The sequence below is a fragment of the Erinaceus europaeus genome, chromosome 2 (assembly GCF_950295315.1).
Source record: "Erinaceus europaeus chromosome 2, mEriEur2.1, whole genome shotgun sequence".
Classification (NCBI taxonomy): Eukaryota; Metazoa; Chordata; class Mammalia; order Eulipotyphla; family Erinaceidae; genus Erinaceus; species Erinaceus europaeus.
This window is the reverse complement of record NC_080163.1, coordinates 120,421,696-120,449,630: the sequence shown is the minus strand read 5'-3', so window position 1 is coordinate 120,449,630 and position 27,935 is coordinate 120,421,696. Positions and strand designations below refer to the sequence as shown.

Sequence of the window (27,935 nt, the reverse complement as noted above, 5' to 3'; positions counted from 1 at the left end):
CTATGAACATAGGCTTACACATATCTTTTTGGCTGCTTGTTATGGAGTCCTGGGAGTATAGCCCTAGGAGAGGAATTACTGGATCATATAGAATGTCCATGTTTATCCTTGTGAGAGTTCTCCAGACTGCTCTCCACAGAGGTTGGACCAATTAACATTCCCACCAGCAGTGCAGAAGGGTTCCTTTGTCCCCATAGCCTCTCCAGCATTTGTTGCTGCTGTCCTTTTTGATGTATGCCATTCTCACAGGGGTGAGGTGGTATCTCAGTGTTGTCTATGTTTGCATTTCTCTGACAATCAGTGATCTGGAGCAATTTTTCACGTGTTTGTTAGCCTTTTGAATCTCTTCTGCAGTGAATGTTCTGTTCATATTCTCTGCCCATTTTTGGATGGGGTCATATGCTTTTTTGTTGCTAAGTTTGCTGAGCTCTTTGTATATTTTTTCTATTAGTTTCTCGTCTGATGTCTGGCATGTGAAGATCTTCTCCCATTCTGTGAGGGGTCTCTTTGTTTGTGTGATAGTTTCTTTGGCTGTGCAGAAGCTTTTCAATTTGATGTAGTCCTACTGGTTTGTTTCTGCTTTAGTCTTCCTTGCAATTGGGTTTGATTCATCAAAGATGTCCTTGAGGTTTAGGTGGGAAAGTGTTCTACCAATGTTTTCCTCTAGTTATTTGATAGTCTCTGGTCTAACATCCAGGTCCTTGATCCATTTGGAGTTAATTTTTGTTTCTGGTGAGATAAAATGGTTCAGTTTCATTCTTCTTCATGTTTCAACCCAGTTTTCCCAGCACCATGTATTGAAGAAAGCCTCCTTTCTCCACTTAATACTTTGGGCCCCTTTACCAAAGACTAGATGTCTATAGGTGTGGGGTGTTTTTTTAAAGAAACTATCTTAAAGGCTTGACCTATGTGAAAGAACGGCCTTTTGTCTTCCACCTCCCATTTCTCGTTTCCTTCTTGAAATGCTGATGCAGTGGGTAACACTCCAGCAGCCTCCTTGACCATAAATTCACGAAGAAAAAAGCTTACAAAATGGTTAACTAAGCCCTCACAAGCTGATAGCCATTCTCTCCATCATTTGGACTTGTATTTTGATGGGGAAAATGATGTTGTAAAAGAAAATTACTTGAACTTATATCCTAATGCTGCTGCCTCTACCTTTGGTTGCCAGTAGCCATAAGCAAATTACTTCAAACTCAACTTCTCTGTCTAGAATATAGAGATAATAAATAATACCACTGGCCTCAGAGTTATACTGAAGATAAACACATGTACATATGTAAGCAATAACAAGAGCTAAATATATGCATAATAATAATAATAATAATAATAATAACAGCCTGAAGGCTGAGTGGTGGCGCATATCACCATGTACAAGGATCTGGGTTCGAGCCCTGCTCCCCACCTGCAGGGAATACACTTCACAGGCTGTGAAGTAAGTTTGAAGATGTTTATCTTTCTCTTAATTTCTCTCTGTCCTGACAAATTAATTAAAAAACAGAAAAGATGGGAGTCGGGCGGCAGCACAGCGAGTTAAGCGCATGTGGCGAAAAGCGCAAGGACCAGCATAAGGGTCCCGGTTCGAGCTCCTGGCTCCCCACCTGCAGGGGAGTCACTTCACAGGTGGTGAAGCAGGTCTGCAGGTGTCTATCTTTCTCTCCCCCTCTCTCTCTTCCCCTCCTCTCTCCATTTCTCTCTGTCCTACCCAACAACGACATCAATAATAACTACAACAATAAAACAACAAGGGCAACAAAAGGGAATAAATAATAAAAACAAATATTTTTTTAAAATAGAGTAAAAATGGCCACTGGTAACAATGGATTCTTCATGTAGCCACAGAGCCCCAGTAATAACCCTGGTGGCAAAAAAGAAAATAATAATAACAATCACTCTGGCAACAATGATCTCCAAAGACCTCAAATAGCTCAAACCCCAGAACTTCCCTGGGTTTTCTTTTTATCCCTGAACCTGCTTGTCCCTCTTTGTGGGAAGAGGCACTTGATGGATTGCAGGGGGAAGGCCTGCCCATCTTCTTCCTGACCTGGCCCTGAGCCAACCCTCACCCACCGCTCCCCCTGCACCACTGCAATCTTGAGGCAGCCCTGACCATTGGGCTAAGTCCTGCTCTCATCAGAGTGGGAAGCTCACCGTCCATGTGTCCATCAGCTGTGTCCAGAGCTGAAGACTCACTGTCAGATTTCTGGCCAGTGGAGCCCAGTCCCTGGTGACGCCTGGTCTGGCTGAGCAGGACTGTTGGGATTCCCAGGACCAGTGACCATCCCCACCCCAGACAAAGTGCTGTCCCTCAGGCAGAACCCTGGGGACCCACTTTTCTACAGCCTCCCCAAAGCCATGCTGTCAACTTGCATGATAGTTGGGGTTGGGGGTAGCTCTTGTTTTGTGAAGACCCCAGAACCTGGTCTTGGGCCACCCAGGGTGGTTGCTTCTGGGACATTCCGAGTCCCATGTGGGACGGTCCCAATTGTGAGAGTCGCCAGGAGTCTGCAGTCCTTCACTTCTGTTTACTTCTTGGGAGCATCTTCCATGAGAGCTGCTCTGGGGCAGCCTCTGTGCCTAAGAAGTGGCCCCATTTCTTAAGGCCTGTTTTAAACTTGAGTTCCCTTCCAAGAGACACAGAGACAGGCTTCGAGGGAAGACATTTGTTTAGTTGATAGTCCCAGGAAATGTCAGGGTGGACAAGTGGGGACAGAGGTCAGCCTGCAGAGAGGGTGAGCCTGGGGCCACTTTGCAACAATGACCACTGAATCCACTCCTGCTGGGCTCACCATTATGGACAATATTCTACCCAGCAGAGCCAGGGGCATCGTGTGGGCTGCTCCCAAAGATGCATGGTGCTCATATGCTTGTGTGTGTGTGTGTGTGTGTGTGTGTGTGTGTGTGTGTGTGTGTCTGTGTGTGTCTGTGTGGTGTAAGCTGGGTCAGGAGGCAGCCTCAGGGCAGCAGCAGATACTGAGCAGGTGCCCCTCACATAGTAGCCAGTTGGGCAGACCTTGCTCCAGGGACAGAGAACAGGAGACAAAGGAGGGAACTGGACACCTGCTGCTTTTAAATGTGGGAGTCCAGTGTGCTTTTAGGAAGCACAGGCACTAGTAGTTCCAATATCTGGTTTTTTTTTTAAATTTTCTTATCTTTATTGGATAGAGACAGCCAGAAATTGAGAGGAAGGGGGAGATAGAGAGGGAGAGAGACAGAGAGATACCTGCAGCCCTGCTTCCCCACTCTTGAAGCTTTCCCCCTGCAGGACTGGGGGCTTCAGCTATGGTCCTTGCACATTGTAACATGTGCACTCAGCCAGGTGCCCCTCAACATCTGTTCTTCTGAAGCAGAAGTCTGGCACTTCCAAATAGGCACTGTCAAAAGAAAAAAAAAATGACTGCTGGGGCTCGATGCCTGCACAACAAATCACTGCTCCCCATGGTCATTTTTTCCTTTTTTTTTTTTTTTGCCTCCAGGGTTATTGCTGGGGCTCAGTGCCTGCACCATGAATACACTGTTCCTGGAGGCTATTTTTTCCCCTTTTGTTGCCTTTGTTGTAGCCTTGTTGTGATCATTATTGTTGTTGCTGATGCTGTTCATTGTTGGATAGGACAGAGAGAAATGGAGAGAGGTGGGGAAGACAGAGAGGGGGAGAGAAAGATAGACACTTGCAGACCTGCTTCACCGCCTGTGAAGTGACTCACCTGCAGGTGGGGAGCCAGGGGGACTCGAACCAGGATCCCTATGCTGGTCCTTGCACTTTGTGCTACGTGCACCCAACCCGCTGCGCTATCACCCAATCCCCCATTCTTTTTTTTAATAAGTTGTTTTTCTTTCTTCCTTTGTTTTTATTTGATATGACAGAGAGAAATTGAGAAGGTATGGGAGATAGAGAGCAAGAAAGAATGATACATATGCAGCCCTGCTTCTCCACTCATGAAACTTATCCCTCTGCAAGTAGAGACCAGAGGCTTGAACCCAGGTCCTTGTGCTTGGTAACAGTACACTCAGCCTGGTGCACCACAGCTTGCTCCCAGTTCTCCCCTTTTTTTTTAAATCTGAAATGAGGGTTTCCTGGTTTGGGAAATTAAAAAATCTAGAGCCCTAAGCTCTAGGTGATTGTGTACCACCACCACCACCCACCCCTACAGACACACATACACAATTCTGCACCCAATTTCCCTCTCTTTCCAAGTCCTGAGATGGATTCTGATCCCCTAAGAAGTGCCCCCACTTCTTTGTTCGGGTCTGGTGGCTGTCTAGCTTCTCACTTGGGGGTGGGGACAGCGTAGGGAGAGGGTGCTTTGACTTGGCCTCTCTGTAACTTCCTTCTCACCTGAACATCTTGTCAGCACCTATACTCAGTCACCTCTTTAGCAGTCAGGCTCACCCAAGGCCACAGCAGTTCAGAGCAGTGGTGACAGGAGCTTCTGCAGCCCATGTGCAGGGGGAGCCCAGTGTCATCCCTTGCTGACTGTGTGGCCTCAAAACCTCTTTGTGCCTTAGTTTCCCTCAGCAGGGAATGGGAGGTGGCAGTGACTGCACCTCCCTCCCTCCATGTTGCTAGGACCAATGAGATGATCTGTGGACACCTTATAGACACCCCCTTGGTGACTTGTGCCTGCCTGCCAGATATGAGCCCCAGGCCACCGGCCTGCCAGGAAAGCCCCCTGCCTGGGGCCCGTAACTGGCCCTGCTCACACACAGCTACACACACACTGCTGAGTCATCTTGGTCTGCACTGCTGCTCCTGTGGGAACTAGGCCAGGAGCTAATAGACACACAGCAACTGATGGAGTCGCCTGGGGAGGTTTCAAACTGCTGCATGGGGACAGAAAAGGAGCCACTTCACATGCTCCCACCCTGAGGGGGGTGTACAGCAAGAGTAGAGCAAGCAAGATGCAGTATCCAGGGGAGCCTCCGCTACCCCTCTATAAAACAGGGTGACCCGTGCTGCTTCCCAGGCAGATTCTCAGCAGAGTTGGGTGGTGTGGAGAGGCTCTGATCAAAGCACTGCTGTCCTGTCCACCCAGCCCAGCCTCTGGCTCCCACTTCCACTGGAAACCTGAAACCTTGGAAGAAGGCAGGTCCTGGCCTTAGGTTCCCTTCTCAGCTGCTAAGGCCTCAGTTTCCCAGTCTGTTAAACAGAGGTCTGCTCATACTTTCTTACTAACAGGGACGTGGAAACTGATACTTAAGTGGATGCAGGTCCCACAGCACTAGGTACTTCCCAATTCCAGTTCTGGGAGCAACTGATGCTGGTATTCTCCCCACCCCTAATCGCAGACTAGAAGCCTGGGTGGTTCTCACATCTGGCATGGTTGTACTCTGAGGCATTACTTACCCCTATTCCTCCCCAACCCCTCCTCCCCCAAGTCTCTCCAGGGCTCCATATATTCACTGTCAGGCTATACAGACAGGGTTAAAACCTATACTGTTAGCTCTCATGGGTTCCTGCTGCATGACCTCTACCCATCTCAGACACCCTACCTGGGAAGATGGAGCTCAGTGGAACCCACAGTTGGAGTGTAGCCTCTCCCAAGTGTAGGTGGAAGCTGAGGCCTCTTTGTTCTCAAGCCCTCCCCCCTTCTATTATTAGCCTCTCAAAGGGCTTAGTCTTGGTCACCAGGAGCCCAGACAGGGAGGGCATAAGTGGTGCTGGATCAGATCCTTCTGTTGAGGGAGAAGTTACCACCTAGAAATAGGAGTGGTTACAGGTGTAGGAATGTAGGAGGGGCTTTGGCTTTAAAAGGCTTAACCTTGGGGGGCTTGCTCCCTTTTTCTGGTTTTTACCAAGTGACCACCACAATGTAAGTCTTTTTACTCCTCTCTCTCATACCCTAACACATGAATTTTTTTTTAAAGGTTTAATTTACCTAGATAATGATGCTTTTCCATCAGTACTTTGTTGAGATCATGCATGATGAACCTTTAAAATGGGGGTGGGGAGATGGTGCCTCCAACTCTTTCCCCTTTAACATAACTTAACACTTCTGAAAGGAAAATGGGGTGTCCACATTCCCAGTGGGAGATGCTGAAGCCAAATCCTCAAGGCTGTACAGCCTACCATCTGCCCAACTTCTTTTGACACCATGACTGCTTCCTCCCCATCTGTCCAATGGAAGATAAATTCAATTCAAGGTCCAGCTTACCAATATTCACCCTGCTGTTCTTCTTGTTTGAAATGAATTGGTCAGTCAGTCTAATCAAAGCCGACTGGCCTCTGGACCCCAGTGGCTGGGGCTGCAGACAGACAGGGGGGGTCTAGCCCATGTCTCAGCAAAGTGGAGCCCTGCCTTGGGGTTTGGGGTGGGGGCAGTGTGTCTACCACACACACACACACACACACACACACACACACACACACCAAAAAACAAAAACAAAACAAACAAACAAACAAAAACCCAGACAGGCAAAAGACTTCTGGCCAACAGCACAGTCAATTTATAAATGACACTTTTTCACATAGCCCATAAACTTTCTTTTCTCCCCCAGATTCTGAGTATTTGGAGGACTTTGGAAACATTTTGCCTAAAGTAAAATAAAGTAGAAGCCAGGCACTGAGTAGGAAGAGGAGAACCTCTATCACTAGTACCGGGTGCAGTGTGGGGAAGTGTGTGGACCCAGACTCCTCCCCGGGCATAGGTGTGAATATGGGACTTGTGAGGCAGGTGCTCTGTGTGTCTGGCAGGACAGTGTCTGGCCTGGATGGACTCTTGCAAGCCTGGAGTGGGCTGATCATCTTGAACTTCTGTCTTTCTGAGTCTTGGGCGGGTGCTGGGGGGCAGGTTGAGATAAAAAGCATCTGTGAGCAGTATTCGAGTGCCTGTGTTGTGGGTATCACAGTCCCTTCTTTCCCCAAGGTCTCTGCTGAGAAGCCCAGGGTGCTGGGTGGGGTCCACACAGATATAGTGTCCCAGCAGCAGTGGTGCCCAGAAACCCAGTTCCCCTTCCTGGGACAAGGTATGTCTGGGCAGGATGCAGTGGGGTGAGAGCCAGGCTGATCTGCCCAACATCTCAGGACAGACAGAAACTCAGTTCTCAGGGTCAACCATGCTTCAATGCCATATTTTAAAACATCAAAGTGAATTTCAAAACCCATTATAAATAAGAAGTATGAAATATTTGAATAGAGACAGAATCTACCTTTACCCTGGCCCAAGTCTGCCTCATGTTTTTTACCCTGATCCTGACCCCACAGTCTTCCTTTCTTTAAAAATGGGAAGCCTAGGGAGTTGGGTGGTAGGGCAGCAGGTTAAGCACAGGTGGCGCAAAGTGCAAGGACTGGAGTAAGGATCCCAGTTCAAGCCCCCGGCTCCCCACCTGCAGGGGAGTCACTTCACAAGTAGTGAAGCAGGTCTGCAGGTATCTGTCTTTCTCAACCCCTCTCTGTCTTCCCCTCCTGTCTCCATTTCTCTCTGTCCTATCCAACAACGAGGGCAGCAATAATAACTACAACAATAAAACAACAAGGGCAACAAAAGGGAATAAATAAATAAATAAATAAATAAATAAATATTTTTTAAAAAAATAGGAAGCCTTAGGAACCAGGTAGTGGTGCACCTAGTTGAGCATATAGGTTGTCATACACAGGGACCCAGGTTCAAGTCCCAGGATGCAGAGGAGAAGCTTCATGAGTGGTGGAGTAGAGCTACAAGTGTCTATCTCCCCTTTTCCTCTCAAACCCTTTCTATCTCTATCCAAAATAAAATAAAATACAATGAAATAAAGGCTTCTTCCCAATTTAAAAAAATGGGAAGCCTTGCTGCTAGCCTTGGTTTCACATGAATCTAGATGATTTTCCCTCTTTCCCTCTATTTTAGTCATTGGAGGAACTTCATCACTCCATCTAGATAAAGAGAGACAGAGACAGAGAGGCAGAGGCAGAGACACTACATTGAAGGAGCTTCCCTCAGTGTGATGGGAGACAGGCTCAAATTTGGAAAGCCTGCATAGCAAAGCAGTGAATTAGCTCAGTGGTCATAGAAGATTCTTCTCTGTGGTGTAGAAAGTGGTGCAGTGGCTAGAGTGTTTGCTTCACAAGCCAGGAAGCAGCAGTGCAGGTGTTTCTTTTTCACTCTTCCTATCTACTTCCCCTCCCCCTCAATTTCTCTCTGTCTTTATCAAAAAGAGAAAAGGGGGGCGGGGAATGGCTGGTGGGAGTGGTGGGTCCGTTGTCAAGCACTGAACCCCAGCAATAACTCTGGTGGCAAAATAAAATAAGATTCTCCTTGGAAAACAAGTTTCTCAGAGCTCCCCCTTGATTCTGTGGCTGTGAAATATGTCTCCTCTCTCCCCTTGGGTATCTCATGCTAACCTCACCCTTCCAAGCTGCAGTGACACAAGAGGCCTAGTGGAGGGGTTCCCCACACACCCAGTGCCCATAACCAGTCTCTGAAGAGGGAAGGGCCAGCTAGTCCAAGGGAAGGGCCAGCCAACCAGCACCTAGCATGAGGGTGTGCTCACCCAGGGCTGGGGACTCAGACGTTCCTGCCTAGGAGCTTGTAGTGTGACTGGACAGAGAAGTGGAGCCTTGGGTCGGTGCTGCCCACATTGGTGTGCAAAAGAGGCCGGGCAGGTGTGTCTGCATTGCACTCTGGTCTCTCTGTCAAGGTTAAGTCCTGAATTCTTCCTTACGATTCTGAAATCCTCTCTCAACATTGCAGGGCCCCTGAGCAAGCCCCCTAAATCCAATCAGTTAACACAGGCCAAGCACGTCAATCCACTTGAATGAAGATTGGACTCTCACAGTAATCACCCTTCCCCAGGGGACTCATGAAACCAGCCTGTCTGCAGGAAGGGGCTCAGGGCAGACAGTCAAGCTATCAGAGCACCGTGTGTGCTGACATGGAAATACGTCCCTGACACACATTGTTAGCTTAAAAAACTCAGGTTCCAAATGAGCAGTCTCGTATGATCCCAGCAGCTTTTAAAAGGGTGTGTTGTACCAGTGTTTATACAGAGAGATGCCTGGGGCTGGGGAGGGCTGGGGGGGGCTCAAATGCTGTCTGCACTTACTTAGGACTATAAATCAGGAGGGGCAACTTTTCAAATATCTCTTTTCTATACTTTGGATGTGGTTAGGGTGGCCATTGGGTTTCCCGGTGCGGCGGGGGTGGGGGTGGGGGGTGGGGTGGAGGAGGCAGGGGTGGGTGGTGGGGATGGGACACAGTCTTTTGGTGGTGGGAGTGGTGTTTATGTATAAAATATTGAGTAAAAAACAAAGAAGTTCTACACCAACATGTTCTCTCTTCAGAACTAGAAGCAAAAAAGCACAACAGCTCCCCCCTCCACCCCCCAGCTAGTACTTGCAGTGAACAAATACCTGCTTTTCCATGTCAATGCATGGAGACAGAGCAGAGTATAGCTACTGGGGGCTACTGGGGTACTCCCACGTGAAATTTCCTTCTGAGGTGCTACAGAAGTTTTGGACTTAGAGCCGGTGATTGCTAACACTGCCAATATGCTAAATTCTACAAAGCTGTATGCTTTACAATGGTTCGTCGTCTGGGGTTGACAAGATAGATCACCTGGAAGGGTTCCTGCTTTCTCTTGTGCATGATCCAGGAGGTTCAAGCCCTTGGCACACTATGTGAGCATTCTTTTTCTTTCTTTCTTTTTTCTTTTTCTTTTTTGCCCCCCAGGGTTATCACTAGGGCTTGGTGCCTGTACTAAGAATCCACTGCTTCTGGAGGCTATTTTTTCCCTTTTGTTGCCCTTGTTGTTTATTATTGTTGTCACTATTTAAAAAAAAATTTTATTTATAAAAAGGAAACACTGACAGAAACCATAGGATAAGAGGGGTACAACTCCACACAGTTCCCACCACCAGAACTCTGTATCTCCTCCTCTCCCTTGATAGCATTTCTATTCTTTATCCCTCTGGGAGTATGGACCCAGGATCATTATGAGATGCAGAAGGTGGAAGGTCTGGCTTCTGTAATTGCTTCTCTGCTGAACATGGGCTTTGATAGGTTGACCCATACTCCAAGCCCATCTCTTTCCCTAGTGAGGCAGGGCTCTGGGGAAGTGAGGCTCCAGGACACAGGGAAGTCTGGTTGGCATCACAGTAGCATCTGGAACCTGGTGGCTGAAAAAAGAGTTAACATATAAAGCCAAGCAAGTTGTTAACTAATCATGAGGCTAAAAGCTGGAATAGTGCAGATGAAGATTTGGGGGTGTCCATTTTGTAGATAGTTAGTAGGCCTATTTTAGTTATATTCCAAAGGGCCCATGACTATACTTGTGCTTTTGTTTGTTTGTTTGTTTGTTTCTGAGCCTGACATCTGATATGCAGGTGAGCCCAAGTTATTGTCTGGGGAGATGATGTCATGGCTGCAAAAAGGGCCAGAAAGTTGGATCAGCAAAGAGAGTAGCCCCCAAATATGGAAAAGGTGTATAAATATTGTTGTCATTATTATTGTTGCTATTGCTGTCATTGTTGTTGGATAGGACAGAAAGAAATAGAGAGAGGAGGGGAAGACAGAGAGGGGGAGAGAAAGATAAACACCAGCAGACCTGCTTCCCCACTCATGAGGTGACCGCCCTGCAGGTGGGAAGCCGGGGGCTCAAAACAGGATCCTTGAACTTCGTGCCATGTGTGTTTAACCCTCTGTGCCCAGCCCCCTATGTGAGCATTCTATGGCACTGGGAAAGATTTGGTGCTATTCTCTCTCTCTCTCTCATTCTCACTTTTCCCAAAGCACTGCTCAGCTCTGGTTTATGGTGGTATGGGGGGAGGGGGGCTGGGGGAGTGTTGAAACTGAGACTTTGGAGCCTAAGGCATGAGAGTCTCTTTGCATAACCATTATGTTGTCTACCCCTACCCATTTGTCTCTATCTGAAAAAAAGTTAGCTTGGAGCATTGAAGCCCCAGGGATTATAACAAAAGTAATATAGTAGAGGCTGGAGACTGCATAATGATTATGCAAAAGAATTTATTTATTTATTAATATTTATTTATTTTCCCTTTTGTTGCCCTTGCTGTTGTGTTGTTGTTATTTATCTCATCATCGTTGGATAGGACAGAGAGAAATGGAGAGAGGAGGGGAAGACAGAGAGGGGAAGAGAAAGATAAGACACCTGCAGACCTGCTTCACCGCTTATGAAGCAACTCCCCTGCAGGTGGGGAGCCAGGGGTTCGAGCCTGGATCCTTACGCTGGTCCTTGAGCTTTGCACCACATGCACTTAACCCGCTGTGCTACCACCCAACTCCCACAAAAGACTTTCATGCCTGAGTTTCTGAGGTCCCAGGTTCAGTTGCCAGCTGAGCAGTGCTTTGGGGGTCTCAGTGCCCTTCCCTCATCTCTCTGTTTGTATCTCTTTTTCATTAAAACAATAAATAAAGTACTATATATTTTTTTCTTTTTATTTATTTAATTTCCCTTTTCTTGCCCTTGTTTTTTCTATTGTTGTTGTAGTTATTGATGTCATCATTGTTAGATAGGACAGAGAGAAATGGAGAGAGGAAGGGAAAACAGAGAAGGGAGAGAAAGACAGACACCTGCAGACCTGCTTAACAACCTGTGAAGCGACTCCCCTGTAGGCGGGGAGCCAGCCGGGGGCTCGAACCTGGATTCTTAAGCAGATCCTTGTGCTTTGTGCCACGTGCACTTAACCTGCTGTGCTACCACCCGACTTCCAATAAAGTATTTTTAAATTCTCCTTTAAAAAATAATAACAATAATATGGTTAACTTTTTGTTGTGTGAACTTTCCTTCAGTTAGGAAAACTGCCTGATTCTCTTTTGTGAATCAAGCTGCCTGATGAAGTTATCTGTGGGTCTGTCAGACAACTGGTTTGTCCTGAGGCACAGGGCCCCAGTGCCTGACTCTCTGTGTACCCCAACAGAGGGGGCTGGAAGTAACTGTAATCTGTCAAAATGCTCTACAAGGTGCTTTTTAGTGGAAAAAAAAAAGTATCATCTGTAGGGCTTCTTCCAGTGCCATGGTGTTCCCATGCTGTACCTGGGCTTAAAATCGTGACTTCGAGGATGGTAAAGCATGTGCCCTACTGAGTGAACTAACTCTGGTGCAGAACTTCCTTTCTGTTTTGTTATTGTTTCTGGAGCTTCAGTGTTCTGGATTTATTTATTTTCAGAAAGAAAAAGAAACATAGTGGTTATAGCCTGAGGTTCTGAGGTCCCAGGTTTAATCTCTGGTACCACCACAAACTAGAGTTGGCAGTGCTCTGGTAGGGGAGAGAGAGAGAGAGAGAGAGAGAGAGAGAGAGAGAGAGAGAGACTATACCACTGAAGGTTCCTCCAATTTGGGGGAACCACCCAGTTGAGCAGTTGTGCCAGGCCAGAATGTACCTTCCTAAAACAGAGTTCTAGTCTGATATCCACTGAACCCTAGCTGACCTTCCAGAACCTTCTTTTCAGTTCAAGAAAAGGCATTCTCTCTCTTTTCTAACCTTCTTCCCTCTATCTCCTACTTGAGCTGATTTATAGAAAATACATATGGAGAAGGAGCCAATCATCGGTGAGAACTGGAAGCTGGGGACCTGAGGGCCAGCTTGCAGGCTGTCCAGATCCAGAGAGGGAAATCCCCTGAATGCAGCCATCTGCACTTTGGGAGCACAGCTGCTGGCAGGCTATAAATCCAGCCCCCAGCACATGCTGCGGCATGTTTACCTACAGAGGACGTTCACCCCCACACCCCCGGACACTCCTGTGAGGCCCACAGAGGCTGGAGGTCTCTGCCTGTGATGGACAGATTCTGAGGGTCCTGGGGCCCTCCCAGGGCCTCCCAGGCTCCCACGCAGCCAGTCACCCTCTTATGTATGCACATGTACACACATGCATAGACTTCCAGACCAGACACTCTCATGCATTCAACCCTTCACCACACCCAGTGGTGCTGGGGGTGAAGGGGGAGCTGGGAAGGTTCTGGGGAAAGGATGGGGCTGAGATGGCCTCCAAGGGGTTGTCTTGATTTCTATAGGATCCATCACAGCCTGGCCACAACCCAGACACCACCTTCCTTCTCTGCTCTCTCTTCCAGTCCCTCCCTGCTCCTCCCTCCACCCTCTCCAGCTCCCCCTGAGGAGCTCCAGCTGGAAGGAGCCAGCGCTCCCTCGCTCAGAGCTCAGTTGGTGCAGACAGGCCTAAAGTAAACAGACTGGTCATCGGGCGGCAGTTAGCAGCCTTTGGACAGATGATCGGCGCAGGGCTGGTGGCAGACCACACACATGAACCCCCTGGACCACACAGGCACGCCTGCCTGGCCTGCCCACACTGCACGCACACACAGACTGCCCTGGCCTCACCAGTGCATCCATCCTCTGTGCAAGGGATCTGCAAAAGCTTCTAGAAACACCTGAGCATTGCTGACCTGGGTAGACTCTGGGCCCACACTGAAGTCCTTCAACCAGGTCATGTTCTCCTTTACAGTGAGGCAGGTCAAATGCTCTGTGAGAGTCCCTGGAGGTCTCAGTTTCCCTCTCTGCTCACAGAACGTGAGTTACCACTCTTCCCCTCCAGTCACTGGTCTGCAACACACCCATAGACCATCATAAGCTGGGCTGGGCAGAAGGGGTCCTCTGCTCAAAGGCAACAGAGCAGCATCCTGAATGTGAACCATTGTCTTTGCATGACCTTCAAACCCAGAACCACATCTTCAGCTAGAGATAGGCTTCTGTGAGACACAGCTAATAGGTGTTCCCCCTGAGGACCAACCTCCTTCCCCCACACACACACTTCTGGGGTTTGACATGGGGTGACAGGAAATTGGAGAAAGTTGTCAGGGAACCCTGTTCCTCTTTTTAAGCCCCCACCTCAGGTGGAGCTTGGGCCCCAGGTCTACTGCTCTGTCTCTTGCAGGGTCCCCAGCACCAGAACACCCCCTGATGGGGAGCCAGCGAATTAAGGCTGCTGGTCCCCATGGGGTAGCATGGGATCCTAGTGAAGCCAGTGCAGGCGGAGGGCCTGTTCCTCAGAATCACGAGATTTACCAGGGAAAAGTGGAGTACCCTAAGGGGAGGAAGGGGTGCAGCCTGAGCAGACAGAGCAGCATCACATGGACACCCTGACCCCTGCCCAAGTTGGGGTGCAGTCTCTCAGCGGCCCCTCTGCTCCCCACATGCTGGCCATCCATCTTCATTAGATGACTGGTTTGTGGAGGGGCTGTTGAGGTTGAAAGAAGACTTGATCTATTAGTGGTAGACAGGCTTTGAACCTCCTCTCAGGGGCAGTCCGGCAGGTCAGAGGAGGTGGGCAGCTCCCTGTGTTCTCACGTGATGGCAGGTCCTGAGTTTGGGGACAAGTGGTGGTAAGAAAAGCCTTTGAACGATGTCCTCTGTCCCTTCTTTTCTCTCCACCTTCTTCTCTCTGCCCCTTCTTCTCTCTCCACCTAGACCAACTTTTGTGAGCATCTACTATGAGGGGTCCTTGGTCTGGACTCTAAGGACACAGCAAAGAACACTGAGAACAGAAGCCTTGTGCTCCAGAGAGACAGGGGACAAGGAGGTGAGAGGGTCTCAAAGAACCAGCCAGAGGAATGGGATGGAGATGCTTCGGGGAACTCTGGCCAGGGCTCCATCTAAATATCTACCTCAGAAACTCCCAGAAAGTGACACTGAGTGAGAATCTGCTCATCTGTGACCCCCAAGACCTGGTGCCCCTTGAGACCTCTTCTAGTTATATCAGTACTCAGTTTCCTCATCTGATAGATGGGCAGAGGCAGTATCTAAACCCCAGAGCTGTACTAAAAATCAAATGAAGTCACACAGCAAAGCCCCAGCAGACTGTGGACGGCTGAAGTTCCTCTCCTGGGGTGAACCTTGGACTTCCAGGGTGGAGAGAAACTATTCTGTTGCCATGGACACGAGGAGCAGCAACTCCCTCCACCAGTCAGGACTTGTCCCTAGAGTGAGTGTCTGATTAAAACAGGCTTATCTGTAGATCTTCTGGGACCTCGATGTATTCATCTGTGAAATGGCCTCTAGCAATCTTGTCTGCAAAGATTCAGCTAATTGTTCTAGAAAGCTGAAGCATCTGGGACAAGGTGATGATGCACTTGGTTGAGTGCACGTATTACCATGCACAAGGACATGGATTCAAGCCCTCATCCCCACCTGCAGAGAAGAGGCTTCTCTCCTCTATCTTCTCTTTCTCTCTCAATTTCTCTCTGTCCTATCAAATAAATAAAATCAGAAAAGGGAAAAAAGAAGGGAGAAAGCCTAAGCACCCAGCTCACAAAGGGGGTGCCATCCACCTCCCCCACCCCTCCTTCCATGTCTCAACAAACAACTGGGGGAACAGCATAATAGTTATACAGAAAACGTTTATGCCTGAGGCTCTGAGATCCCAAGTTCAATCTCCAGGACCACCATTAGCCAGAGCTGAGCAGTGATCTGGTCTCTCTCTGTATCTCTCTCTCTCTCTCAACTTAAAAAATAAAATAAATAGATTTAAAAACAAACAAAAGCATACTAAAATATACTGTAGTCACACGAAAGGGGAAAGAACAGCCACATGTCACAGGGAGGGTCAGTGCTCTTCCTTGGCACCTGGTGAAACAGGGAGGCTGAGGAGAAGCCTGGAACCCCCACACACAGGCACTCCTGTGCTGTCCTGCACCACTGCCCACAGCAAGCTCCTGTGGAAAATCGAGTCCCTGTGTGTCTTTGGAGCTTCAGGGTCTGCTGGACCCCTGGGGTCATGCCCACATCAGTTCACAGTAACTCCCGCCATCAGCCAGCGTCAGGGAGGCTCCACTCTTTCACCACCAAGGAAACTGAGGCACACAGGAGCCAGGGTGCTGTCTCACGGGGGGATGGCCCCAGCCTGGCAGACTCCACTTGGCCCCTCTGCTTTTCCCACCAGATGTTCTCCGATGAGCAGACGCAAAAGCAGCCGGCTATAAAACAAGCAGCGCTTCACCACGGTGGTGCACAGGAGTCCCATCCCCTGTCAGGGCCCAGTGCAAGCAAGACACAGACCTCCTCTCAGACCCTGCGGGGGAGGCGTTGGACTCCCGCTGAGGAACACGAAGGTCCTGACCTGCTGACTTCCCCAGCCGCCCTTTCCTCACCAGGGGGAAATCTGACAACAGACTTGTTATTTATGCAGCTTAATGCAATCCAGAGACCTGGGTGGATCTCAGGGGGAGGGGAATAGGGGGGTGGATCACACCCCCCCCCCAGCTATCAGCTTCACTAACTGGCATCACAGGATCACTGGGAGTGGGCTTAGAGCCTCCTCAGTGGCACCGGTGGGCTGCCAGGCTCTGAGGTCACCCTTTGTGCAGTGGAGAAGGCTCCAGTAAATAGCCCTGATGGATTTTCTCTTGGGAGCTGTGCAAATGACAAGGGGGAGGCTGCCTGGAGCCTGCGTTCCTGGGGGGACAGAAGAGTTAAACCCTTCTAGCAGGTCACAGGGTTTAAATGCTGGGTCACCCAAGCTAGCTCTTCCTGGTAGAAAAACTAGGTTGGATTTCTTTTCTTCTTCTTTTTTTAAATTTAATTTATTTTTTTATTGCTACTAGGGATATTATTAAAGCTTGATGCCTACATGATAAGTCCACTGCTGCCAATGGCCATTTATTTTTTTGATAGGACAGAAAACGATTGAGAAGGGAGGGAGATAGATGGCGAGAAAAAAGAAAGATACCTGCAACACTGCTTCACTACTCATGAAGCTTCCTCCCTGCAGAGGACTTGAATCTGGGTCCTTGTGCATGGTAATGTGTACTCTCTACCTAGTGTGCCACCATCGGATCCTAGATTTATTTATTTCCTTTTTTAAGTTTTTAGCCTTCTCCACTCTCACTCTCTAGCCCTATCCCTCTCCCTGCTTTCCTTCCCCAGAGTTCTTTGCTTTGGTGCAATATACCAAGTCATCCCAAGTTTTACTTTGTTTCCCCTTTCTGTTCTTGTTTTCTTAAGCTCTGCATATGAGTAAGATATTCTCACATTCATTTTTCTCTTTCTGGTTTATCTAACTAAATATGATTTCTTCAAGTTCCATCCAAGTTGAGGTGAAGAAGGTGAATTCATCTTCTTAATTAATTATATATATTCTTAGCCACTCATCTGTTGTTGGACACCTGGGTTGCTTCCAGGTTTTGCCTATTACAAATTGTACTGCTATAAACACAGGTCTCTTTGGATGGGTGTGTTTGGTTCCTTAGGATATATCCCCAGGAGAAGAATTGCAGGATCATAGGGTAAGTCCATTTCTAGCCTTCTGAGAGTTCTCCAGACTGCTCTCCACAGAGGTTGGACCAATTAACATTCCCACCAGCAGAGCAAAAGGATTCCTTTACCCCTCAACCATTCAGTGTCACTCTGTACCTCTACTCACCAGGTTGGGGCCACTGGTGATGTGTGGACCTGAGATAACGCCACTGAGGACCCAGCAGAGCTGATGCAAGGGAGGGACAGGCTCCTGCTGTCACCCACAACTTCATCTGTAGTTGGTGACCCTGTGGGAAAGGGATTAATCAGATGACTAGAGGAGCCTGAGGTCTGGGATCAAAGCCCAGCTCTGCCTTTCGCCAGCTGTGTGACTTTGGGCAAGTTTCTGAACCCACACCAGTTTCCTTTTTGATAAAATAGGGGGAGGGGGTTGGTAATACTTTAGTAAGTCAAGGCATACAGGAAGATGAATGAATGATTCCTAGTTAGTTGGGTTTTTGCTACTGTCATTATAGAGAGAATTGCTCTTTTCAGCCTATGATTTAAAAACATGAAAGGGGTTATGACATAGTACAGTACAGCACACACTTTCCCATGTGCAAAGACCTGGGTCCCTGCCTCTGGCCATCACATGGGAACACCTGCATGGGGGGAGCGTCATGAGCAGTGGAGCAGTGCTCTGGTCTCTCTCATGGTAACACTCCTTCTTTCTGTGTCTTTAACCCTCTAGCTCAATTTTTTTTTCCTTTAAGTCTGTTAGGAGTAGAGGAAGTATGCTGGTGCAGAGCCTCAGTGAACACCCTGCTGGCAATAATAATAATAGTGATAATAATATTAAAATGTTACTTACACAAACAATGTATAGTAACAGTGGTGAAAAATAAGGGAAACCCCTATAATACTTGGATACTAGTCCATCCAATTTGAGGGCCAAATAGATGATTTCTGATTTTTGTCACACACACACACACACACACACACACACACACACACACACACACACACACACACACACAAACCCTTGGGCACCTCACTTGACAAAGACAGCAGTTTAAAAAGCAGTCCCTTGGAATACCACCTCTTCAGATCCCTGCCCCACTAGGGAAAGATAGAGACAGGCTGGGGATAAGGATCAACCTGCCAACTCCCATGTCCAGTGGAGAAGCAATTACAGAAGCCAGACCTTCCATCTTGTGCACTCCATAATGATCCTGAGTCCATAGTCCCAGAGAGATGAAGAATAGGAAAGCTTCCAATGGAGGGGATGGGATATGGAACTCTGGTGGTGGAAATTATGTGAAATTATACTTCTTTTTATCCTATGGTCTTGCTGATCATTATTAAATCAATGATAAAAAACAAACAAAGCAGTCCCCTTCCCTGCTACAGGGCTCTGCCTCCAGAATTTGGGCATCTGTATGTGCTCAGTACCTGGCTGCCAGGGCATCAGCCCAGACCTTGGGGTTCAGCTCTGTGCTTCCCCAAGCATTGGACCTCTCCCCCACTCTGCAGAGTGCCACCACCCCTGACAGCCTCTCCCAAAGCTCTGGGACCACTCCTGCCATAGCAGCTCTGGCCTGGGTAGGGACGTCTTTCACAAATTTCCCATTCATGGTCTTTGTTTCCTGTAGCAAACAAACCCCAAGCAGGCGGGATTTGCATCTTGTGTTTACTGCACTGTTATCTTCTGGGACAGAGAACAGTCTGGAACATAGGAAGAATCTGATTTTTTTTTAAAAATTGCAAATAAATGGAAAGAGGGTAGGAGGGGTAGATGAATGGATGAAAAATGAGATGGGTCTGACAGATTACTTTCCACAAGATTGTTTCAGAGCATTTTAAAGACACTTTCTGTGATGATTTTCCAACTTCAAGTAATCTGGGGCTGAGTGTGATTAACTCAAAAGCAACTGTAGAACTGCAGGGTAGTGATGTGGCGTTTTAACGTTTGCTGTGATGTGCTCATGGTCCCTGTCAGTCTCCTCTGAGCCCCCTGTGCTGAGTAGAGCAGATGGGGTTCTGTTTGCCAATGTCCACTGCCTAGGAGGGGAGGAGGCAGAGGCTGGGCAGCTCTAATTAATGACAGAGGGTGTTATCAAATTTGTGGTTGACAGTGAGGGGCTAGCCAGGGCCCCCACACGTAGGGGCATTAACTCAGTAGTTTTCTCCTATTTATGCGTGCCTGGCTCTCCTTATCTCTTGAGAAAGGACCCTGCAAAGCCAAAGGGGCCACCATCCTGTTTCTCCCAGTCTCTGCTGGTCTCTCTCTGTCTCTGTCGTCTTGTTGTGTCTCCCTGTTCCGCCTCTGAAGAGAATTCAGGAGCTTGCTCAGGACTCTGGAGAATTTCCTGGGAATTTCCCCCTTGTGGAGCAAGGAACCCGTGCAGAACCCCCAGCTCTGGGCCTGGCCTGCTTCCTGTTTACTCTCGGGAGACCAGGCTGAGGCCTGCAGCCAACCCTGTGGTCCTCAGTGGGCCAGGCGGCACAGGGTTATCAGCCCATCAGTCCAGATAGGCCAGGGGCTCTGCCATCCGTCAGCTGTCATTGGCAGCCAGCTGAGCAGTTCCTGCCCTGGAATGTCATCTTGCTAGGTGGGTCATTCATGGTGTGACAGCCCAGAGGACATCTGCTGGGCTCAGCCAGGGATTTCAATATCCATGCAACTTAAAACCAATAAATATTCCTTTATGAAAATTGCAAGACATTATCCAAATATAAAGAAATAACTAGTGATCACTTGAACCTCTTCAGCTAGAAATATCATTGTGAGGGACACTCCTACATTGCTGATGGGAATGTAAGTTGTTCGAATCCCTATGGAAAACAGTCTGGAGAATCATCAGATCTCTAGAAATGGACCTGTCTTATGACTCTGCAATTCATCCCCTAGGGATTTACCCAAAGAAAATAAAAACACTTATCTAAAAAGACCTATGCACACCAATGTTCATAGTAGCAGTTTGTAATAGCCAAAACTTGGAAACAACCCATATGCCCAATGACAGATGAATGACTAAAGAAGTTATGGTATATATACATAGTGGAGTACTATGCAGGCATTTAAAATGATGAGGTCAGTAGCTCAGTCAGAAGTCAAAGACATCATGTTGAGTGAGACAAGCTAGAAAGAGAAGAAAAAAAAAACACTGAATGATCTCCATTTATAGGCAGAACTTAAGAACAAAAAACAGTAAGGGAAAATATAGGTTCTTCTTCTTCTAGCGTTTGTCCGGAAAATATAGGTGAAACTTGAGAATGAGTATGTTATATTACACCAAAATAAAAGATTCTGAGGCAGTAGTGGAAGGGACAGGATGAAGACATATTGGGGTCCCGTTGTGTCTCCTAGACACCAATCAAGGGGAGATGAGAGGTTTTGTGTGTATGTTAAAGACTATACCGTAAACCATTAACCCCTCAATACAATTGAAAATAAAATTAAAAAATTAAATAAATAGAAACATCATTGTGGAAAGATGTCAAGAAACATTTGTGTGCATCACTCCCACAAAAGGCAGCTGGTATTGATTTGCAGAAACAGAAGCAGGTTCCCTTGCTACCTTGATGGACTCCTCCCGGTGACACGCAGTCACGCAGCATTTAAGAGCATTTCATTCACATTTGCCCGTGGGTGACTGCATGTCATCTAATAGGTGACACCACACAACCTTGGAGTGGAGTGGGAAGTGTCACCTCAGGTTGTGTGATCACATTCCAGGATGACCCCACATTTCTCAGTGTGTCCTACTCTCTGTGTGAGTGAGTGAGTGGGTGGGTAGATTCCACACCCCCAGTGGTGGCAGTCAGACTTTTTCTATGTTTTCCTTTTACAAATGATAATAAATAGTACCACAGTGAACATTTGCCACATATTTTTTTAAAGATTTGTTTATTTTTATTTTATGTTTTTGCGACCAGATTTATCACTGGGTCTTGGTGCTTGCACAATGACCCCACCATTCCCAGTGGGAGCTGCTGCTGCTTCTCCTCCTCCTCTTCCTCCTCTTCCTCCTCTTCCTCCTCTTCATTCTCCTCCTTTTTTCTTCTCCTTCTTCTCCTCCTCTTCCTCTTCCTCTTCCTCCTGCTTCTCCTTCTTTTTGATAGAGACAGCAAAATAGAGAAAAAGAGAGAGAAGAGAAACAGAAAGAAAGACACCTACAGCATTGCACTGCTGTGACATTCCCCTTCTGCAGGTTGGCACTGGGGACTTGAACCTGGGTCCTTGTGTTCTACTGGTCCTTGTGTACTACTGTCTGACCCTCTACACACTTAAAAAAAATGTTGTTCTCAGGGCTTTACTGGCTCTGGTTGATTTTTTCAAATAGAGACAGGCAGAGATGGGGAGACAGGAAAAGACCATAGCAGGAAGCTTCTTCCATTGTGGTGAGGGCCTGGGCTAGACCTTGGGCTCCTGAAACACATGGCAAAGCAGGTGCATTTATCTGGGTGAGCTATTTCACTGACCCCCACTGCACACTGGTCTCCATATTCCCCTGGCACAAATTCCTCAAGTTGAGTTCCCTGGAATAGAAAGCGCTCATCTCTACAGCAACACATCCACGCCTAACACTTCCCTGCAAGGAGTCACACACTTTCTTCCTCCCATCTCCCACCCTTCTTTATACTGGGTGTCACTCAGTCCTTTCCATCAGCCAGTGCTCCAGACAGAAAGCAAGAGGCTCACTACTGGGGCTCTTGTCTTGAAGAGAATCACTGGGCACCTATTTGTCCGTCACATGTGCACCCGTGGGCTGTGTAGCTCTGAGAAGCAGGTCTCTGTGCTGTTGAAGGATTTCCTGGTCAGCGAACAGGCACAAACCCCACCTTCCCCCTCCCTCTTTTCACCGAAGATTGAAGCCGTCCTATTTGAATGCCCCCCACAACGGGGGGGGGGTGTTCTGATATAATCCCTCCACTGCCTGTACCCAACTCTGCTTCCTTTCCCCTTTGAGTTTTAGAACATGGGAAGCTCCCTGCCAGGAACCTCTCCTAGACCCCAAACTCTGGAAGCACACATTACCATTTACACCTCATTCCAATCAAGGTCACTGAGGTATAGAAGCTGAACTCACTTGCTGAGGGTCTCACCAAAGCAAAACTGCACAGTGGGCAGCTGAGAAGCTAGTTTCTCAAACATATGGACCCTGCAGCCCTTAAAAGACTCAACATGGGAAACCCTGAGGTGGCCAGAGACCTAACCAAGAAAGGAGATACCATCTCTAGCAGGTTCCTTAGAAGACTCCTCATCCGACAGACACGGTCTACAGCCACCCAAGGGATCCAGAGCAGCTGCCAGACACCCACTGGGCTTTGTGCCCAGAGCCCCACTGACTGCCGGGGCTACCGAGAAGTGCGTGTGGGGGCAGTCTGGCCTTAGAGATGCCCCACACCATGACAGCATGTGCAAACAATGTCGAAAGCCTGGCTTAATTAATGCAAACCCTAAATTAGTCCAAAGCACTGGCTTAAAATATATTTTTTTCCCTAGGGACTGTTGGAAAGATTAGATTGTGTACTTACAGAAATGCCCTCAACACAAAGAACAGTTTCACTTTGCAATGACCTCACAAGTCCTCTCTCTGGCCCCACCCTTCTGATTACCTACCCCTTGATTCCTAGTCACCAAGGCTCCTGCCAGTCTTTCAAACTTCATTCTCTATGTATCCAGATGCCAGGGCTTCAAAAGATAGTATTTAACCTCAGTCAGTCACACTTTAGTAAGAATTAGTACAATTTAAGTAGTCAAACTACCAGGGTGTATGAATATGTTAAATGTTATTTCTTTAAAAATATATACATTCTGGGGCCAGGTGGTGGAGTACATGGTAGAGCACACATTAGCATGCACAAAGGTTGAAGCCCACAGTTTGCACCTGCAGCAGGGAAGCTTCAGGAGTGCTGAGGTCTCTCTGTCTTTCTCCCCCTCTTCCCCTCCCTAACCCCCCTTTCTCACTCTCTGTTCTCTCCTTCCACCCCCTACCTCTATTTCTCTTTCAGGAAAAAAGAAAAAGTGAGAGGGGGGAAAAAATAAAGGCCACCAGGAATGGTGGCATTGTTCTGTTAATACTTAGCTCCAGCAAAAACTCGGGTAGAAAATAAAATAAAATAAAATCTAAAAAGAAATATTTGTTCTTATGAAAGAAGGGGAGACCAAGACACCAGAACTCTTCTCTTGCATATACCAGGCTCAAACCTGGGGTCTAATGCATGCACCATTTAGCATGCTACCTCTGACCCACCACCCCAGCCACATCGCTTCCATTCTTTAGAGGGGTCGTGGTCACTCTGAGATGGGTGTCTGTGATTTGAACAGTGGAGAGAACACATTCAGTTGGTGATTTCCTCTTTTTTTTTTCCTATTTTTGTGGGTTTTTAAAAATATTTATTTCTTTTCCCTTTTGTTGCCCTTGTTTTTCATTGTTGTCATAGTTATTGTTGTTGTTATTGATATCATCATTGTTAGATAGGATAGAGAGAAATAGAGAGAGGAGGGGAAGACAGAGAAGGGACAAGAAAGATAGCCACTTGCAGACCTGCTTCACAACTTATGAAGTGACTTCCCTGCAGGGGGGAGCCAGGGGCTTGAACCTGGATCCTTCTGCCGATGCGTTTAACTCGTTGCGCTACCGCCTGACTCCCATCGGTTGGTGATTTCTTAACGTCACTAAAATCTTTAATACAAGTGTGAGTACACACACACAACACACGGCCTTAATATTTGCTGGACACATTCTTGCCCTCGGAATTTTTAAGTAACAAGTGCAGTCAGCTGCTGCCTCTAATCTAAAAACTGGGTAGTAGAAATACAATCTTTGATTTTTATTTTGCTCCAAGACAAAACAAATAATAACAAAACGGAATGCCCACTAGTATTCTCTTTATGTCAGGATTCTTGCCCAGAGGTTCAGAGTTTTCAGTCAGCCCAGTGTGCCAGGAGAACCTGAGGAACTGGGGGGGACAGTCGGGGTAGTTGGCCGGTGGGGAGGGCTGCTTGAGGACTGGGAAGCATCAGACCTTGCAGTTCCCTTTGAAAGCCTGCAGCCCTAATACCACTGAGCAAAGGTTACTTGAGGTCTATTCCGGGTGTGAGCAGGGGGGGAATGAAAAGAGCAGCTTACTTTGGCAAGGAAATGCCTGTGAGCAGGAGCTCTGATGACCAGGGCATGGAGGAAAGCTGTGACTCAGTGCGTTTTTCTTCTGGCATTTACAGCCCTAAAAAAATGAGAACAGTTTCCTCTGGCCACAGAGCCAGAGCCTGAAGAAGTGACCTTTGCGGGGATTGTTTACTCCATCCTCAGCCCAGGGCCTTGTGTGAGCTCTGTGGTGCTGTGCCTGCCTTGGCTCTGACTCCCCCAGCCTCCAGATTGCTGAGAGATGGAGGTGGAGGCAGTGGCTCAAGAGCAGGGGGGCAGGCAGAGGAGGGGCTTGGGGGGCAGAGGTCAGTCAGCCCCTTCCTGCGTCCCTGCCTCTGACCAGGAACATCCTGCAGAGAAGGTCTAAGTTTAAATATTTATCTGCTATTGAGAGATACAACTGGATCATCACTCCAGCATATGCAACACCAGGACCTAACTCGGGACCTCAGGCATGAAAGTTCAGAGACCTGTCACTGAACTACCTCACCTTCCCAGCTGCCCATTTCATTGTTAGACCTTTGTTCTATGTTTTGTTCTATCTCCATTCATAGAACTCTCTCCCCAAACCATCTTTAATCTCTCTTGGTTTCCAGACCAAACAGCTGTACTGTAGACCATTAGCCCTTTCCCCTCAATAAAGTGAAAAATAAATAAACAAATAAATAATAAATAAATAAAATGAAAAACCATTAGCCTGGGTACGGAGACTGTGTGTCTGTGTAAGAAGGAGCACACAGCAAACCGAATCTAAGTCTATCCTGCCGTCTCCACAGCCAGGTGCACAGAGAGGCTGGACAAAGGTCAGTCAGGGAAGCTTCCAGACTCGCCCAAACTGTTGACCTGGTCTACAGCAGACAAGGCAACTAGAACCAAAGTTTTTCCTGGGATTGCTTCAATGTGAAATGAATAAGCACACTTAATTAGAGCAGGTTTTTTTTTTCCCCCTATAGTCTCAGTAAAGCTTGAAGGCTCAGCTGTACATTTCTAAGATCATTTGGAAACCTTCCTTCCTACGTATGATAAGATTACTGCTGATGGGGACTGGGTGGTAGCGTAGCGGGTTTAGTGCATATGGCACAAAGCGCAAGGACTGGGTAAGGATCCCAGTTCGAGCCTCCAGCTTCCCCCCCGCAGGGGGGGTCACTTTGCAAGTGGTGAAGCAGGTCTGCAGGTGTCTTTCTCTTCTCCTCTCTGTCTTCTCCTTCTCTCTCAATTTCTCTCTGTCCTATCCAACAACAACAATAACAATAACCACAACAAGGGTAACAAAATGGGTAAAAGAACCTCCAGGATCAGTGGATTCATAGTGCTGGCACCGAGCCCCATGATAATCCTGAAGGCAAAAAAGAAAAAAGGGGGAAAAAGATTACTGCTGATATTTTCTTTGTGTCCCTGTTCAACAAGCTTTTATTTGAGAGACAGTCTTAGTAAAATCCTCTGGTGTCTATTATAAATGTAAAGCCCTATCTTTGGAGAGAATTTAGCAGAATTTAAAAAAGAAATCTAAAGTGACTCAACTTGCAGTAGTAGCATGGTGGTGAATTTATTTCTAGACTTTGTTTTTAAGTGTACACACACACACACACATACACACACATACACACACACACATTTTATATGCTGCTTTCTTTACACAGTCAGCATCAGAAATTTTACATGGTGCCTTTATCTCTTGTCAATATCTTATAAGTAGTTTCCCAAGACCCTTATAGACAAATTAGTAGCTGCCCAACAGGCCATCAATGGAGGAGACTGCTTTTTATTTTATTATTCCTCAATAATAATAATAAAATGGTTTAAATGTGCAAGTTTTCTTTCCTGTGGAAAAAAAAATAGAATAGCTGCCCTGGAATGGTTATTTGTGATTTCCTGAAATTGGGTCAAGAATATTAGACATTTTTTGTTAGCCCAAGTACCTACTTCCTGGTGAATTCTAAATACTGACCCAATGATGACCAGAGGAAGGGGTGTGGCCAGACCCTTTCCTTGAGGGACTTGGGATGGTGATGGGGGACCCTCCCCAGGAGAGTGGGAGGGGCTTGCTGTTGGTGAGTCAGGAGCCTCACCAGGAAATGGATAGGATACATTTGCCTGGATTTGCATTGCTAGAAATTTGGGAATAATTCACAGTACAGTATCATATAATAAATTAAATGCTCAGAAGGTAGCATAATGGTTATGTAAAAAGATTTTCATACCTGAGGCACCAAAGGTTCCAGATTCAATCCCCAATGCTTTGATTAAAAGAGAAAAAAGAAAATAAAGATAGGAAGAAAATAATAAAAGGAAAGAGGCAAAAACAGTGGTATTCATGAATACAAGACAGTCAGCAAATGTGTGTGTGGAGGGAGGTTAAATGGTCTGAAAGGAATTTTTTTAAGTTGAGATAGTATTGATCTCTGATTACCTCACAACAATGCATGCAGCTCCCAGATTTTGCTAATTCTTGTGATCTAATTAATCCCTGATTAAAGCAGTATACTTGTTGAGCATTAGTAATAATTAAGTAATGATTAAGTAATAGCCATATGTTAGTTAATGTTATTCTATATAGTGCACTATTTAGAAATCATCATTGAACTATTATTTGATATAATAATCAATAACTAGCAATCATTCATCATCAGCAAGTATATCTGAGTTCCTGTTAGCATTACTGCTGCTTTTATTTTCATTACTATTGTTTTTAACATTTTCCTTTTTTGCAGGGCTTAAATGCAGTAAATTTATTAGGTACTTAAAAAACGTAGTAGCGGGAGTCTGGTGGTAGCACAGCGGGTTAAGCGCAGGTGGAAAGATCCACGTTTGAGCCCCCAGCTCCCCACCTGCAGGGGAGTCGCCCCCGGCTCCCCATCTGCAGGGGAGTCGCTTCACAGGCGGTGAAGCAGGTCTGCAGGTGTCTGTCTTTCTCTCCCCTTCTCTGTCTTCCCCTCCTCTCTCCATTTCTCTCAGTCCTATCTAAGAACGACAACAATAACTACAACAACAATAAAAATGACAAGGGCAACAAAAGGGAAAATAAATAAATTAAACCTTAAAAAAGGTTTTAAAAAAACTGTAGTAGCAAACTAAGTAAAGAGAGAAAGACCAGCAAGCCTTGTGGCACAGGCCGTGAATTCTTAAGTGTTGCTCACTAGCATTAAAGCTTCACCATGCTTTGTCTTGGGAGGAATGACAGTGATCAGAACAGAAAAGCGAAGAGGATGACAAAGGTTATTTATTTCTTTTTAATTATATATATATATATATATATATATAGAGAGAGAGAGAGAGAAAGAGAGAGACAGAGAGAGGGAGAGAAACAGAGACAGAGAGAGATAGAAAAACCACAGCACTACTTATTCTGGCTAATGGTGGTGCTGGGGATTGAACCTAAAACCTCAGAGACTCAGGCATGAGAATTTTCTTTTTTTTTTTTTTTTTAATGGAAACTCACGGGTCATTTATTTTATTTTATTATTTATTTATTTATTTTACCAGAGCACTGTTCAGCTCTGGCTTATAGTTGTGGTGGTGGTGGGGTGGTGGTGGGTTGGTGGTGGTTGCAGACTGAATCTGGGTTTTTGTAGCCTCAGGCACGAGAGTCTATTTGCATAAACATTATGTTGATTACCTTTGCCCAGGTCCGAGAGTCTTTTGCATAACCCTTATGGCTGTCT

At 46.9% G+C, this 27,935-nt stretch overlaps 1 long non-coding RNA gene across 2 annotated transcripts in view; it reads right to left on the bottom strand.

Moving 5' to 3' along the window:
* Positions 1-9,460: 9,460 nt before the first annotated feature.
* LOC132536736 (uncharacterized) overlaps positions 9,461-27,935 on the bottom strand; it is a 236,820-nt gene continuing 218,345 nt past the window's right edge. For both annotated transcript variants that reach the window (XR_009548237.1, XR_009548238.1), the window contains exons 3-4: positions 17,307-17,427; positions 9,461-10,090 (exon numbers count right to left, since the gene is read on the bottom strand). This is a non-coding gene — a long non-coding RNA (uncharacterized LOC132536736). The remainder of the gene's footprint in view (positions 10,091-17,306; positions 17,428-27,935) is intronic.